Source organism: Zalophus californianus, chromosome 7 (genome assembly GCF_009762305.2).
Source record: "Zalophus californianus isolate mZalCal1 chromosome 7, mZalCal1.pri.v2, whole genome shotgun sequence".
Classification (NCBI taxonomy): domain Eukaryota; kingdom Metazoa; phylum Chordata; class Mammalia; order Carnivora; family Otariidae; genus Zalophus; species Zalophus californianus.
Window position 1 is genome coordinate 95,458,380 of NC_045601.1, and position 15,527 is coordinate 95,473,906.

The 15,527-nt window shown below is 37.6% G+C and overlaps 1 protein-coding gene and 1 non-coding gene across 2 annotated transcripts in view; both read left to right on the plus strand.

The window, feature by feature from the left end:
• COL21A1 (collagen type XXI alpha 1 chain) overlaps positions 1–15,527 on the plus strand; it is a 367,375-nt gene that overhangs the window by 132,399 nt on the left and 219,449 nt on the right. The window lies entirely within an intron of this gene.
• LOC113928141 lies at positions 488–594 on the plus strand. The gene has a single exon (XR_003521822.1). It is a non-coding gene; the product is annotated as a U6 spliceosomal RNA (small nuclear RNA).

Below are 15,527 nucleotides of genomic sequence, written 5' to 3' on the forward strand. Positions count from 1 at the left end.
ATACAGTGATTATAAGTGGGCTTCCTCAATATATTATATATGTTAACAAAAGTACACATTGTCAGGGTTGGCTGGGCTGGAGGAGGATGATAATTTTATTATTTAAAAATCATATGTCATTAACAGCTGCCTCTATCTTTATGTATTTCTTTCTGCCATTTTTTTGGTCTTTACTAAGAACCAGAGCTAATTTATTCATTCAGTGCACCTAAGTCACAGTACTTTATTCATAAATATACAAGTTAAATATTTGGAGGAATACATAAAATCTATCTCTAATTTTTCAAATCCAAAATTAGCATTCTACAATTTATCAAATAGAAATTCCCTGTTATGCCCCTGTGCCAAGGCAGAAAGCTTCATAGACTCAACGATTTTTAGCTGAATAGAATCTATGAAATGATCTAATTCAGCTCCATGTTTGGAGCTGGAGGTCTGTGGATCAGATGAATTGTCAAAGGTCACATGACTAAAAAGTGCCAGTTCAGGATTCACTTCAGCAGCACAAATACTGAAATTGGAACTGCGCAGAAAAGATTAGCATGGCCTCTGCACAAGGATGACACACAAATCTGTGAAATACTCCATGAAAAAAAAAAAGGTGTCAGTTCAGAGATAAGAAGGCAATGTTCTTACCTCCCAGCTTGGTGACCTCGTCCCAGAGATTACAAAAGATGTCTGAAAAATGAAGAAAATTATTTGGTTCTTTTACTTACGATGGTGTAGAAACCTGTACTTTACTACTATGACATTGAATACAAGTCGTTTCAAGGAATTATGTGATTTTTAAGGTTTCTTCAAGCTCTAAGATGATGAATTTCTAAGAAGAGGCTCTGGTTTGCATTTTTTTAATTGAATACTGTTTTTGCATAAACTAATGTTATAAAACTGTGCCAAGTATTTCCAAAAGAACAAATATAAATGCAAAGAAGAAAGGGTTAGGCGTCCGCTTCTGTCTCTGTTGGTATTAATGAAGATGATATTATGATCATAGCTGTGCTGAAAAAAGAGTTCTAGTAACAGTCACCTCCCCACATCCTCAACTTCTTCTCTGAAGACTCCCTTTACTTCCTTTCCTTAATTAAAACTTGGTTCTACCTTGAATTTTTATCACCTACTCACTCCTCACTACTGTTTTCAGATTATTTCTCCTTCTTCCTCGGGTCATATCTCCAGCTTCCAATTGCATGTATAGGTTTCTAAGGCATACAAAACCAACTGCTTTGAACTCCCATCCCTCCACCACCCGGGTGTCAAATCTACCCCATGTCCTATGCTCACTGTCCCACAAAAAGACACCCTAAGTTTACAACCGCCCAAGACAGACACCTGGGAATAACATTTGACCCCTCCATACCTCACCCAGTTAAAAGTCAATTTCTGTTGATGCTACCAGTTAAATACATCTCCCGTCTATTTGCAGTTTTCCAAAGTTGTTGACTTGCGGTAGTTCTACTCACCATCACCTCCTTCATGAATGTGGCCACAGCCTCCCTCATTAGACTCAGCCTCTTCTAATCTGTTTGTGCTTGATGACAACCCCATGTGTAAGGTATTTTTTTCTTTTAGCATTCATATTGCCTCTGTAACAGAAACCGAACCTCAGGAAAACCAAACAATTGGCTCACATGAACACAACTCTTGAGTGTTAGAGCCAGATATTCTGACTCCTTATTAGGGTCTCACTAACTTCTGGTTGTCCCTTTTGTAGGTCTGGAGATGTGTGCACCTCTGAAGAACACGCAGTGCAGAACTGAGGCCTCCATAAGCGTAAAATAATAGAAGGCTCTCAACTTGTAAGCCCTAACCGTAACATAATGTTCAACTGTTCAAAGGACACATTCTGAGTCATAATAGTGGCATTTAGAGGCCATCAGTCTACTGCATTGTGACCTTTTGAGAACCATAACTTCATTGTGTGTAATGTTCCTACTTTCCAACATCTCATTTTATTATCATTATAAATCATGTACATTTTCTGAGAACTTTAATTTTCAGGTTGCCATTAAAAAAAAAAACAAAAAACGAAGCTCTTCTTTGAAGTTATAACAACCAATTGCCCATGAAGTCAAATAAAAAGAAATTACAGTCAATGAAAGAGCTTAGTAAATATCTTAACTGTTCTTGACTACTCTTTCCCAAGATTAGAATCATTTCACAATATGACAGAATATTAAGCAAAGTAAAAATATGTATGTTGGCTCACATACAGGGCCCTGCCTGTCTTTGTAAGCCCAGATGGCTACTGATCACATTTTAAGGTCAGTGAAAAGTAATCTCAAGTTTCACCTGACTTAAGCTGAAGAGAATAAACAGAACAATGAGTAAGTAGAAGGAAATTCTGAGATATGAAGGTTTGCGGGGGGGATTTACTGAGATGACTTTGAAGAGTAGAGTGATAGAAACTAGTTTTCACTTGTCCAAGGTTTTTATTCATTCTCCATAATGCAGGTTTATTGTAACTTGATCTGTACTCAGTCATTTTTCTGTCAATGTATATTATCATTTTGACTTGTTTTTAACACCCCATTCTTTTTGAAAATTAGAAAATACCTGGGCTCAATATTGGATCTCTATGGGAGATTAGCAATTTAATACAGCAGTAGGCTATATTGCAAAGCTGCAACAAGAGCTCGGTTGACTGAAAATATGAGAAGTGTGTATATGGTCAAAGGGGGTCTCAGATATCTCATGGATGATAACAGCCTACACTGAGCCTTCTTCAGGTTTCTAGACGTATCAGTGACTAAGAACCTGGGGATAGTAATTTTGGAAACCTTTCCACAATTTGATAAAATGTGCCTTATTTTCATTCCTATAATCTGTTTCATATATTTAGTGCCTGTGGTAAGACATTTCTCAAGTGTTCTATGGACACTTATGAATACTTTTGTGAGGGTAAAATGTAAAAGTAGCTTATTGTTCTAGAGAGTTCTTCTTGGTGGTTAATACTGTGGGAATTTCACATGAAATTTCCAATCTGGCCATCCATGTGTTGGTATAGTCTTTCCCAAATGTTGGTTTACCATAACAGAAACAGTCCAGATATTGTCTCAAGGAGAAGTTTGGCATAATGTACGGTGTATCTGTAAACAATCTAGAGCCAATGAAACAAATTACAAAACTGCCTTTGGATGTTTATTGCACATGGCACCTATGATTGTATCGAGAAAATTGGAGGGAACATAATAATAGTTTTAAAATACCATTATGTGTTGGGGTAATTGGAGACATAGCCAAGTGTCATAGACAAAATTGTAAAATCATTAGTATACATAATGGTTTATTTTCTCTCTCTCTCTCTCTTTTTTTTTTCATAATGGTTTAAAGAAGTGATTTTGACCAAGAGGATTGGAGGGTTATTTTGCTTAAGTATAGTTTTGACTCAAGACTGGAAAATGCCATTGCTCTTTACCTACACTCAACTTCCAGTGAGTGGAAGTTTTCATCTTCATTTAAAAATATGATTATGTCGAATATACTGTATATTTTCTATACGAAAATATAGAAGTTTTAGTTTAGAAAAGAACAGATGACATATTACCCACTACACTGTAAGACAGACTTTTTTTACTTTGTTTCATCCTGAAGCATACTAATATTTACATTAAAATAAGTCAAGATCTCAGCAAACTGGGAATAGAAGAGAACATCTTCAACATGATAAGAAAATCTACAAAAAGTCTACAGCTAACATCATACTTGGTGGTGAGAAATTAGATGCTTTCCTACTAAGCTCAGGAACAAGGCAAGAATGTCCTCACTATTCCTTATTCAACATTGTGCTGTAAGTCCTTGCTAACCCAGTAAGACAGAACAATAAAAAATAAAAAAAAATTAAAAAAAAAAGACATCAAAGGTATACCATTTTAGAAGGAAGAAACAAAACTGTCTTTGGTCACAGATGACATGATTGTCTATGCAGAAAATCCCAAAGAATAACAGAAAAATTCCCAGAACTAATAAGCAATTATAGCAAGGTTACAAAATACAAGGTTAATATACAAAAGGCAATTACTTTCATGTACACCAACAATGAACAATTGGAATTTGAAATTGAAAACACAATACCATTTACATTAGCACAAAAAAGAAAAGAAAAATAAGTATAACAAAATATATCTAAGATCTATATGAAGAAAACTAGAAAACTGTGATGAACAAAATCAAAGAAGATTTTTTAAAAAGATTTTATTTATTTATTTGTCAGAGATAGAGAGAGAGAGCACAACAGGGGGAGTGGCAGGCAGAGAAGCAGCCTCCCCACTGAGCATGGAGCCTGATGAGGGACTCCATCTTAGGATTCTGGGATCATGACCTGAGCCAAAGGTAGATGCTTAACTGATTGAGCCACCCAGGCATCCCAAAATCAAAGAAGATTTAAATAAATAAATAGATATTCCATGTACATGGATTGGAAAACTCAATATTGTTGTCTGTTTTTTCTGAGTTGATCTATAGATCCAATACAAGCCCAATTGAAATCTGTTATTTTGTAGATATTGAAAAACTGATGCTAAAGTTTATATAAAAAGGCTAAAGGCCCAGAATGCCAGTAAAATATTGAAGGAGAAATATAAAGTTGGAGGATTAACATTACTGAACTTCAAGATTTTCAACAAATGGTGCTGGAACAACTGGATATCCACATGTAAGAAAAAAAGATTCTAGATACAGAGTTTCACAAAAATTAACTCAAAATGGATCATAGACCTGGATGTAAAAGGAAAAGCTATAAAACTTCCAGAAGATAACATAGGAGAAAATCTAGTTGATCATAGCTTTGGTGATGACTTTTTAGGTACTATACCAAGGCATGGTCCATGAAACAAACAAACAAACAAACAAAACAGAAGTTGGACTTCATGAACATTAAAAACTTCTGCTCTGTAAAAGGTATTTTAAGAGAATTCAAAGTTAAACCACCAACTGGGAGAAAATTCTTTGCAAAACACATATCTGATAAAGAAAGGGCTGGTATCCAAAATATACAAAGAACTCTTAAAATTCAACAATGAGAAAACCAACAGTCTAATTTTAAAAATGAGCAGAAGATCTGAACAGACACTTCACCAAAGAAGTTAAGCAGGGAGATTACTGACATCATTTATCATTTAGGGAATTGTAAATTAAAACAGTGAGATACCACTATATATCTATCAGAATGGCTAAAATTGAAAACACATAACATCAAATGCTGATGAGGCTGTGGAGCAACAGATGATGGGAATGCAAAATGATACAGCCTCCTTGGAAGATATTTAGCATTTCCTTAGAAAACTAAACATAGTCTTGGGGCGCCTGCGTGGCTCATGTGGTTAAGCATCTGCCTTCGGCTCAGGTCATGATCCCCAAGGTTCTGGGATGCAGCCCTGAGTCGGGCTCTCTGCTCAGTGGGGAGTCTGCTTCTCTCTCTCACTCTCCCTCTCTGCTTTCTCTCTCTTAAATAAATAAATAAAATCTTAAAAAAAAGAAAACTAAACATAGTCTTATCATACAATTCAGCAATTGTGCTCCTTAGTATTTACATAAAGGAGTTAAAAATTTGTCTACATATAAGCCTGCACATGAATATTTATGGCAGCTCTTTTTTATAGTTGCCAAAACTTCGAAGCACTAAGATCCTTTAGTAGGTGAATTTATAAATAAACTGTGGTATATCCAGACAATAGAATAGTATTTAGTGATAGAAAGAAATGAGCTATCAAGCTACAGAAGACATAGAAATGCATATTGCTAAGAGAAAGAAACCTTTTTAAAAGGGTTGCATACTGCATGATTACAACCATATGACACTCTGGAAAAGGAAAAGCTACAGAGACAGAACAAGGATCATGGTAGGGGCTCAAGGGGAGGGAGGGAGGGATGAATAGGCAGAGTACAGAGGATTTTTAGGGCAGTAAAACTCATCTGTATGATACTGTATTGGTAGGTACATGTTATTCATTAAACACTTTTCCAAACCCATAGAATGTACAGCACAAGGAGTGAATGCTAATGCAAACTTTGGACCTCAGTTAGTAATGATGTATGAATAATGCATCAATTGTAACAAATGTAACACACTAATGGAAGATGTTAATAAAAGGGGAAACTACTTTCTGCTCAATTTCCTATAAACCTAAAAAGCAAGAGTGTGAAATTGTTTTATTTGAAGATGTATAATGTAATTTTTGAATATTATGTATTGTTTCTTTTTTAAAAAACAACTTTGTTAAGGTACAATTGACATACAATGCTTAATGTGTATAATTTGATGAGTTTGGACATATCAAACACCCATGACACCATCACCACGGTCAAAGTAATAGACCTATCCAATGCCTCCCAGATCTTCCTTGTGTCCTAATTTTTTTGTGTATAATAAGAACACTTGACAAGAAATCACCTTTTTAATATATTTTGAAGTGCACAATACCATATTATTAACTACAATGGGCACTATGATGTACAGCAGGTTTCTGGAACTTATTCATTTGGCATAACTGAAACTTTATACCATGGAAAAATGCCCCTTTAATGTCCAAAATATATAAGGAACTCCTACAACTCCACAGCAAAAACAAAACAAAACAAAACAAATGGAACCTATGGAATGGGAAAAAATATTTACAAACCATATATCAGGTATACATTTTTTTTGACCCTTTACAAAATCTTGTTCTGTGGATTATTGACTGATTTTTCATTTTGACTGAAATGGCAAAAAAAGTTAAGCCCTCACACATTGCAGTGAACTCACAAAGGTAGCAGAGAATTGCTACTTAATTCAATCATGCCTTTTTGTATGATTCAACATCAAAATGCAATTGTAATGATAGCCTTATTTAGTTTAGTAAAGTGGAGATAGGAGTTTGGAATGATCTCGATTGGTAGAGTAACAAAACAATTTGGGTCCAGTTCTGGTTCAACTAAATTGCCATTTCAAATCAATTTTTTGGTCTTATTTTAATTGAGTTTGACTCACTACATGCAGTTTTTGTCATATGCACTTTGCAATGAACCAGGATAAATTCCAAAAGGAGCTGGTGCATCTCAGCTGTTATAGTTCAAGTTCAGTTGAAATGTAACACAATAAAAAGCTTTCCACATTTTCATAATAGTTTCTAATGCCTGAATGCATTTTGTATAATTAGCCAACTGTTGGGAAATTGTCATGTAACTTCTCATTTATCTTAATGAAATTTAAAAATCCAAATAGCCAGCTTTCCTGTGTCTTCTCTATCTTCTGAAACTTTTCTTAATGATTCTTAGATTTCTGTGGTATTTTTTTAAATCAAGAGCAGAATTTCTATCATATGCTTGCTAGCAGTTGAGTCAGAGCTGCCTAAGGAAATGAGATTTTCAGAAGAGTCCTTATGATATCATGTTTTACTTTATTAATTATCAAATTCAATAATAAATTCATAAGATGATTTAACACTGGGATTTTTTTCCCTTTTAATATAGGACACCTGGTCTTCTAGCTTCTACATAGTAAATATATGATTATTAGGAGTTACACTTCTTTGTTTTCTTTGAGGAATGTCTTATAATATTTTTATCAACATATTTACTCATCAATTTACTCATCCACACTCAAATAGAATAATCTCTAAATGTCACATGTCATGGGTTGTTTTAAAGAACTTAAAAATCTTGGAATCCATGGTTGATAAAACCATCCTAGACACAAACAAAGCAACCTTATAAAATAAAATTGTTTTGGCAATCCTATAACACAAGCGTGAACCTTTGAATTAAAATAATTGACACTTTTTGTGTTAATTTTTTTTTTTTTTTACTTCATGTGAAATTCTCAAAAGAGACTTTATAATGTTTGGAACTAAGAACTGAGCAGGTACATATCTATGGAACGGTGATCCTCTTAGTATATTTTTAAACTCTGGAGAATCTTCCCACATGTGAAAAAAGGTCATTTTGTTTTCATTCACACTTCCCTATGAGCTGTGTTCTCATTATAAAAGCATACTACAAATTTCCATTTATGTAAAATTGAATATGTATACATATGTAGTTTACACTTACCCACGTATTCCATTTTAAGTGAATTTCTAATATATTTATTAAAAGGATTGGCAGTTTTTAGGAACAATTAAACTTTGAATAAATTCCAAATGCTAGACTTTACCATTGAAGTCTAAGCGTAAGAGTTAGGAACGTCCACTGGGTGGCAGAAGCGTACCAGGAACATTCACAAACGGACACCTCCCCCCTCTCCCCTCCCCCCCACCCCCCGCCCCATGTGCTGGCAATGCCAAGGTGATGCGAGCGAGCAGAGCAGAACATGCTGATGCTCTGAAGGAGGACATTTGCTGACCAGTTATTTTCTTCAGCTGTGTCCTTGTGTTGGCACTGAGCCGCCATGCTCTCCCACCTGGTAGCTCTGGTGGTGAGCAAGGCGCATTTGCCAGATGCCTGCTGGAGTGAGACGCTCCAACTGCAGCCGCTCCGGCTACTAGGGCTTTCTCTGAGGGAAGCTGAGGCTGCTGTGTGGGAAAGAAATATCCAGTTCTCAGAATTATTGGTCCCCTGGTGAGTGAAAGGGCCCAGAGTCTCCTTGAGGGGTCCTGTTTTGTTGATATTAATTGCACAGTTGAAACTTTAGGATTTTACTTAGCCATTTAAGGAAGGATTAAGAAACAAAAGAATGCCAATTTGCTTTTGTTTGTAATACTTTGAAATAGAAGGGGGGAAACAGACAAGGAAATATTTAACTTTTAAGAGCACACCGAGACCGAATTCATTTCTTTCTCCCTTGAGGTCTAAGGTGACAAACCACAATCACGTAATGGTTATATCATTGGCCTTAGGGAGCGGATTGTGATTATTTTCAAGTAGAGGTTGCTGCCAAGCTCCTGACTAGCGTGAGGTAACTTGTTGAGAAGTCCGGATTGATAAAAGAAGCGACAGACTCAAAAGCAGGACTTGCTCCACTACAGCGTGCATGGGAATCCCCTGGATATCTTGCTAAAATGCAGATTCTGGTTAAAACTCTCGGCTCTCAACTCCAAGGCCACACTTTCAAGCTCTGCCTTGCGCAGCAGGGGCTGGACTCTGCACCCACATTTGTGCTTTGCTGGCTGGCTCCACGCTAGGCTTCTCCCGTCGGGGTGCTAGGGGGAGACTGCAAAGCTGGAGGAGGGAGACCGGACCCGTCCGCTTGCTGCCCGGTGGGCATCCCCTCAGCAATGCTCCTTCCATCCCGCAGCAGGTCCTTCCTCTGGCGGCAACTTCCAGTTTTCGGTTTCTCCAACACTCTCACGATGAAATTCATTATGCCCCTCAGAGACCCCAGCACGGGCCAAGCAACTCCCCTGTCAGGGATTTCAACCTCTTTCCTTTCTTTCCCTAACCCTAAAGGCGGTAGCTGCTTTCTGCCCTTGTTACCACCCTGATACTAGAGCTTTATTTTTACTCTTTCAATGACCTGGTTGATTGCTTTAATAACTTTACTCAGTTACTAATTAAAAAAAATTTTAACTGAAGTGTAGTTGACATACACTATTGTATTAGTTTCAGGTGTACAACCTAGTGCTTCAGCATTTATATACATCGTGAAGGAATCGCCACTAAATCTAGCTATTACCTGTCATCATACAAAGTTGCTACCATAGTAACTATATCCCCTTTGCTGTACATTACATTCCTGTGACTTAATTATTTTCCGACTGGAAGTTTGTACCTTTTAATCTCCTTTTTGCCCATTTTGCCCATTCCCATAATCCCCTATCCTCTGGTAATCTCCAGATTGTTCTCTGTATCTGTGAGTCTGTTTCTATTTTGTTTTGTTTGTCCGTTTGTTTTGTTTTTTAGATTCCGCATTTAAGTGAAATCATATGATATGTTTTTCTGTCTGATTTATTTCACTTACCGGAATACCCTCTAGATCCATCCATGTTGTTGCAAATGGCAAGATTTTATTCTTTTTTATGGCTGCGTAATATTCCGTGTGTGTGTGTATGCGTGTGTATGTGTGTGTGTGTGTGTACGTGCGTGTATCATAGTTTCTCTGTCCACCCATCTATTGGTGGGTACTTAGGTTACTTCCATATCTTGGCTATTGTAAATAATGAACATAGGGATGCAAATATCTTTTCAAATTTGTGTTTTCATTTTGTTCTTACACCATATACAAAAATAAACTTAAAATTCATTTTAGTGTAAGAAAGTAGTTGAGATTCATTGTTTTGCATGTATTTGTCCAGGTTTCCCAGCATCATTTATTAGAAAGACTGTCTTTTCCCCATTGTATATTCTTGTCTCCTTTGTTGAAAATTAGTTGACTATATAAGCATGCATTTCTTTCTGGGTTCTCTGTTCCATTCTATTGATCTATGTGTCTGTGTCTGAGCCAGTACCATACTGTTTTGATTACTACAACTTTGTAATATAGTTTGACATCAGGGCATGTGATGCCTCCAGCTTTTGTTTTTCCTTCTCAAGATTGTTTTGGCTATTCACAGTTTTTTGCAGTTCCACACAAATTTTTAGATTATTTGTTCTAGTTCTGTGAAAAATGCCACTGGTATTTTTTTTTTTAAGATTTATTTATTTATTTTGGAGAGAGAGAGTGTGCGAGCGAGCGGGGGGGGGGGGAAGGGCGAAGGAGAGGGAGTCTTAAGCAGACTCCATGCTGAGCGCAGACACAGGGTTCAGTCTCACAACCCTAGATCATGACCTGAGCCGAAACCAAGAGTTGGATGCTTAACCAACTGCACCACCCAGGTGCCCCCAAAAATGCCACTGGTATTTTGATAAGGATTGCACTGATTCTGTAGATTGCAATATTTTAATAATATTAATTCTTCCAAACCGCACAGCATATCTTTCCATTTATTTGTGTCATCTTTAATTTTTTTCATTAATATCTTACAAAATTTTCAGAGTATAAGTCTTTCACTTCCTTCATTAAATTTATTCTTAGATATTTTGTTCTTTGATAAATTGCAAATGGGATTATTTTCTTAATTTCTCTTTCTGGTAGTTCATTATCTGTACATAGAAATGGAACAGATTTCTATATATTAATTTTGTATCCTGTGATTTTACTGAATTCATTTATTAGTTCAAGCAGTTTTTTGGTAGGGATCTATCATGTCATCTGCAAATAGTGACAGTCTTACTTCTTCTTTTCCAATTTGGTTGCCTTGTTTCTTTCTCTTATCTTCTTGCTTGGCTTGGACATCCAACACCATGTTGAATAAAAGTGGTGAGAGTGGGCATCCTTGTTTTGTTCCAGATTTTAGAGGAGAAGTTTTAGCTTTTCACTGTTGAGTATGATGTTAGGTGTGGGTTTGTCATATATGACATTTATGAGTTTTTATCATAAATATTGAATTTTATCAAATGCCTTTTCTGCATCTATTGAGATGGTCATATGATTTATGATTCTCACCCTTCTTTTTGTTAATGTAGTATATCATGATAATTGAGTTGCAGATATCAAACCATTCTTGCATCCCTGGAATAAACCCCATTTGACTGTGGTATTGATCCTTTTAATGTATTGTTGAGTGTGGTTTGCTACTATTTTGTTCAGAATTTTTGCATCTGTGTTCAGGAATATTGGCCTGTAATTTTCTTTTTTTGTGGTGTTTTTGTCTGGTTTTGATATCAGGATAATGCTGGCCTCATAGAATGACTTTGGAAGCATTCCTTCCTCTTCAATTTTTTGGAGTAGTTTGAGAAGGATAGGTATTAACTCTTTAAATATTTGGTAGAATTCACCTGTGAAGCTGTCTGGTGCTGATCTTCTGTTTGTTGGGAGTTTTTGATTACAGATTCAATTTTATTAGTAGCGATCAATCTAGTCAGATTTTCTATTCCTGATTCAGTCTTAGTAGATTGTGTGTTTCTGGAAATGTTTCCAATTCTTTTGGGTTGTCTTATTTGTTGGTATATAAGTATTTGTAGTAATCTCTGATGGTCCTTTGTATTTCTGTGGTATCAGTTGTAGTTTCTCTTTCATTTCTGATTTTGTTTATTTAGGCCCTTTCTTTTTTTTCTTAATGAGTCTGGCTAGAGTTTTATCCATTTTGCTTATCTTTTCAAAGAACCAACTCTTAGTTTACTTGATCTTTTTTTTGTATTTACATTTTTTATTATTATGTTAATCACCATACATTACATCATTAGTTTTTGATGTAGTGTTCCATGAGTCATTGTTTGTGCATAACACCCAGTGCTCCACGCAGAACGTGCCCTCTTTAATACCCATCACCAGGCTAACCCATCCCCCCACCCTCTCCCCTCTAGAACCCTCAGTTTGTTTCTCAGAGTCCATCGTCTCTCATGGTTCATCTCCCCTTCCAATTGCCCCCCCTTCATTATTCCCCTCCTGCTCTCTTCTTTGTATTTATTTATTTAGTCTTTATTTCATTTATTTCCTCCAGGCATGATGGGGCAGGGAGCTGCTTGAGAAGGGCTCTGGCTGGAGCTGGTGGGTTGGGCGGGGTGAGCCTGCTGGGGAGCTCTGGGGTGGAGCCAGTGGTGCTTGTGCAGTACATGGAGAGTATCAGGCATGGCTCCCACCAGCACACCAGTGTCAGGCCAGGTTAGAACAGACACCTGCTCCTTTGGCATGTGCCCTAAAATTTGTCAGTGATTCTCCTTCCTGTGTAACCCAGGTACTTTTCAAACTGCTGCCTCTGCACTGGGACTTGGAGGGAGTGAAATTGTGCATGTGACCTTGGAGAGCGGAGGCATGGTTTCCCACTGCTCTCTGGCTCTCCTGGACATAAGCCCCGCTACTTTTCAAAGCCAAACATCATGGGGTCTCATTTTCCTGGTGCAGCTCCCCTGGGCTGGAGAACTCAATGTTGGGCTCAGACTCCTAGTTTGTCAGGGAGGGTCTCTACCGTTGTAAGAGCCCTCTCATTTATCCGTTGCTGTGCCAGGGGTGTGGGTCCTGATTAGACTGTGTCTCTGCTTCTCCTGCCTATCTCAGTGGGAGTTTTCTTTATATCCTTAGTTGTGTGAAATCTTTTCTGTTAATCTTCAGTTTTCAGAGATAGTTGTTTTATATGTAGTTGTAGTTCTGGTTTGTCTGTGGGAGGAGGTAAGCTCAGGATCTTCCCACTCTGCCATCCTTACCTTGTCGTTCGTTAATAAATCTTTTTTTTTAAAGATTTTATTTCTTTATTGAACAGAAAGAGAGAGAGAGGAGAGCACAAGTAGGCAGAGAGGCAGGCAGAGGGAGAGGGAGAAGCAGACTCCCCACTGAGCAGGGAACCCGACACGGGGCTCCATCCCAGGACCCCGGGATCATGACCTGAGCTGAAGGCAGACGCTCAACCGACTGAGCCACCCAGGCGCCCCTCGTTAACAATTCTTTCCATGAAATTCTCACTGTTTAAAAAATTGGTGTGGTTTCTGTCTCCTGCCTGGACGCTGACCAGTGCAGTAGGTCTGGGATAGAGCCCGAGATTCTGCATTTCTGACAAACTTCAAGATAATGCCCAGTTGCGGGTCCATGGACCACAGTTTTAATAGTGGGCAGCTAGAGAAATGATTCTCAACATTTGGCTGCAAATTCAAATCACCTGAGAGCTTTGGGAAACTACCAATGACTAGATGCCGCCCTGAGTGAATCTGACTTAGTTAATTGGAGGTATGGCCTGACCACTGGGTTTTTAAAAGTCTTCCAAAGTTATTCTAATGTGCAACCAGAATTGAGGACCTTTGTTCTAGAGTGGTGGTTCTCAACCAGAGGCAATTTTGTACCTCCCCCATTAGGAGACATTTTTGATTTTCACAATTTGGTGGGTGCTACTGGGCTCTGGTGGGGAGAGGCCAGGGATGCTGCACAGAGAGTCCCCTACAAGAAAGGATTATTTGACCCAAGATACCAATAGAGCCGAGGTCAAAAATTCCTGATCTAAAACAAGTGACAAGGTTAACCCAGTTCCTCTCTCTTTATCTGTTTGCTCATTCATTTATTCATTCAAATATATTTATTGAGCATCTCCTATGGGCTTATCTGGGTGTCAAAGACTATACAAAGATTTGAGAACCACAAATTCTCAGAGAGACTATTAGGAGAACCTTAGAAGAGAGAAGATAGTCCTATAATGTGCTTGTTGGATAAAGATGCATGTTTTGTTTGTCACTTATTGTAGGTCCTGAATTTAGCCTCATGTATTCAAGGTCTGAATATTAGAGTGTAGACACTAGGGGGGCATTATTCTTCCTACCACAGGGCCATAATGGAAAAGAGTTTGAAAAATACAGCTTTATGATAAAACATTCTGCTTCAAATATACCAAGTAGCCTTGAAGTGCTTAAATGTGGTAGTGGGTCAGGTTTAATGTCATGTCTCACATGTCTTTAGGCCTGTGAGGCCTAAGTCTGAGGATCATTTTTGGTTTCTATTAACAGGGAAATCCATTCACAGACTTGAAATGTCTGCAGCAATTCTGCCACTTTCTATTTACTCTTTCCCTAAGAACAATTAGTGTGATACTAGTAGTAACACGGAATGGTAAAGTCAAATCAGCATCGTCTTTAAACACATAAAAGCCAAAAGGAAACAAAGTAAGTCTACTCTTTTCGGAAAAGAAAATCTAAACTTCCTGCTTCTGAGATTGTTCCATCTCTTTCTATGACATCCTTTTCATCTCCAGTCTTATTTTATGTAGAACTTTATGAGATTGTGAACACTTATCAAACTTGCATTTCCCTTTACAAAAGTGCATGAGCTCAAGGATCATCAGCCTTGAGCACCCCTGTAACTCTATGAGAAAAGTAGAAGTTATTCACAGTTTTCATTTAGGAAAAATAAGATATTAAGTTGTATAAAGAAGGTCAAATGATTAGTAAATTTAGACATACCAATGTAGAAAATTATGTAAACATTTTGAATTAACTGGTAATCTGTTGAGTACTTAATTGAGTACTCAGCCCAGTGCCAAGTGCTGGGGAAGAACACAAGTAGAGGACAGGGTACCAGCCTCATGGAACTTTGAATTTGGTTTGGGCGGTAAGATGTGAGTGTGCATACATGTGCACACGTGTGCATGTCATGTATGTGTGTATGGGCATGTGCAGTTATGTATGAGTATTATATGTGTGTGCATGTGTCTTTGCAAGTATGTGTGAGTACGTGTCTGTGTGTATCTCCACACAGATATGTGCAAGTTTGTGTCTATGTGTCTCCATGCTTTTGGGCATCTGTGCACATGTGTTTGTATGTGCAGATGCTAGTGTGTGTGTGTGTGTGTGTGTGTGTGTGTGTGGCTGACTGACCTTCAGTGGTAGCAGAGTGCTCAAATGCATGCACCTTTGAATCAACTTGATGTCTCCTCAATTCATCTTTTATGGATATCCTTGTCTCTAACTTGTTTTGAATATGTCCTGTTTAAACTTTGCATGAAATCATACCTTGGCATAGTTATTAGCTTAAACACTAGGGTGATTTCTGATTGGCTGGTTAATTAGGACCTATAAGGGAGACTTTAAGTCCTTAGCTCTTTTTGACTTTTCTGTTTCCTGAAACAGATTGAGCTAGTGGAAATCCACATTTAATT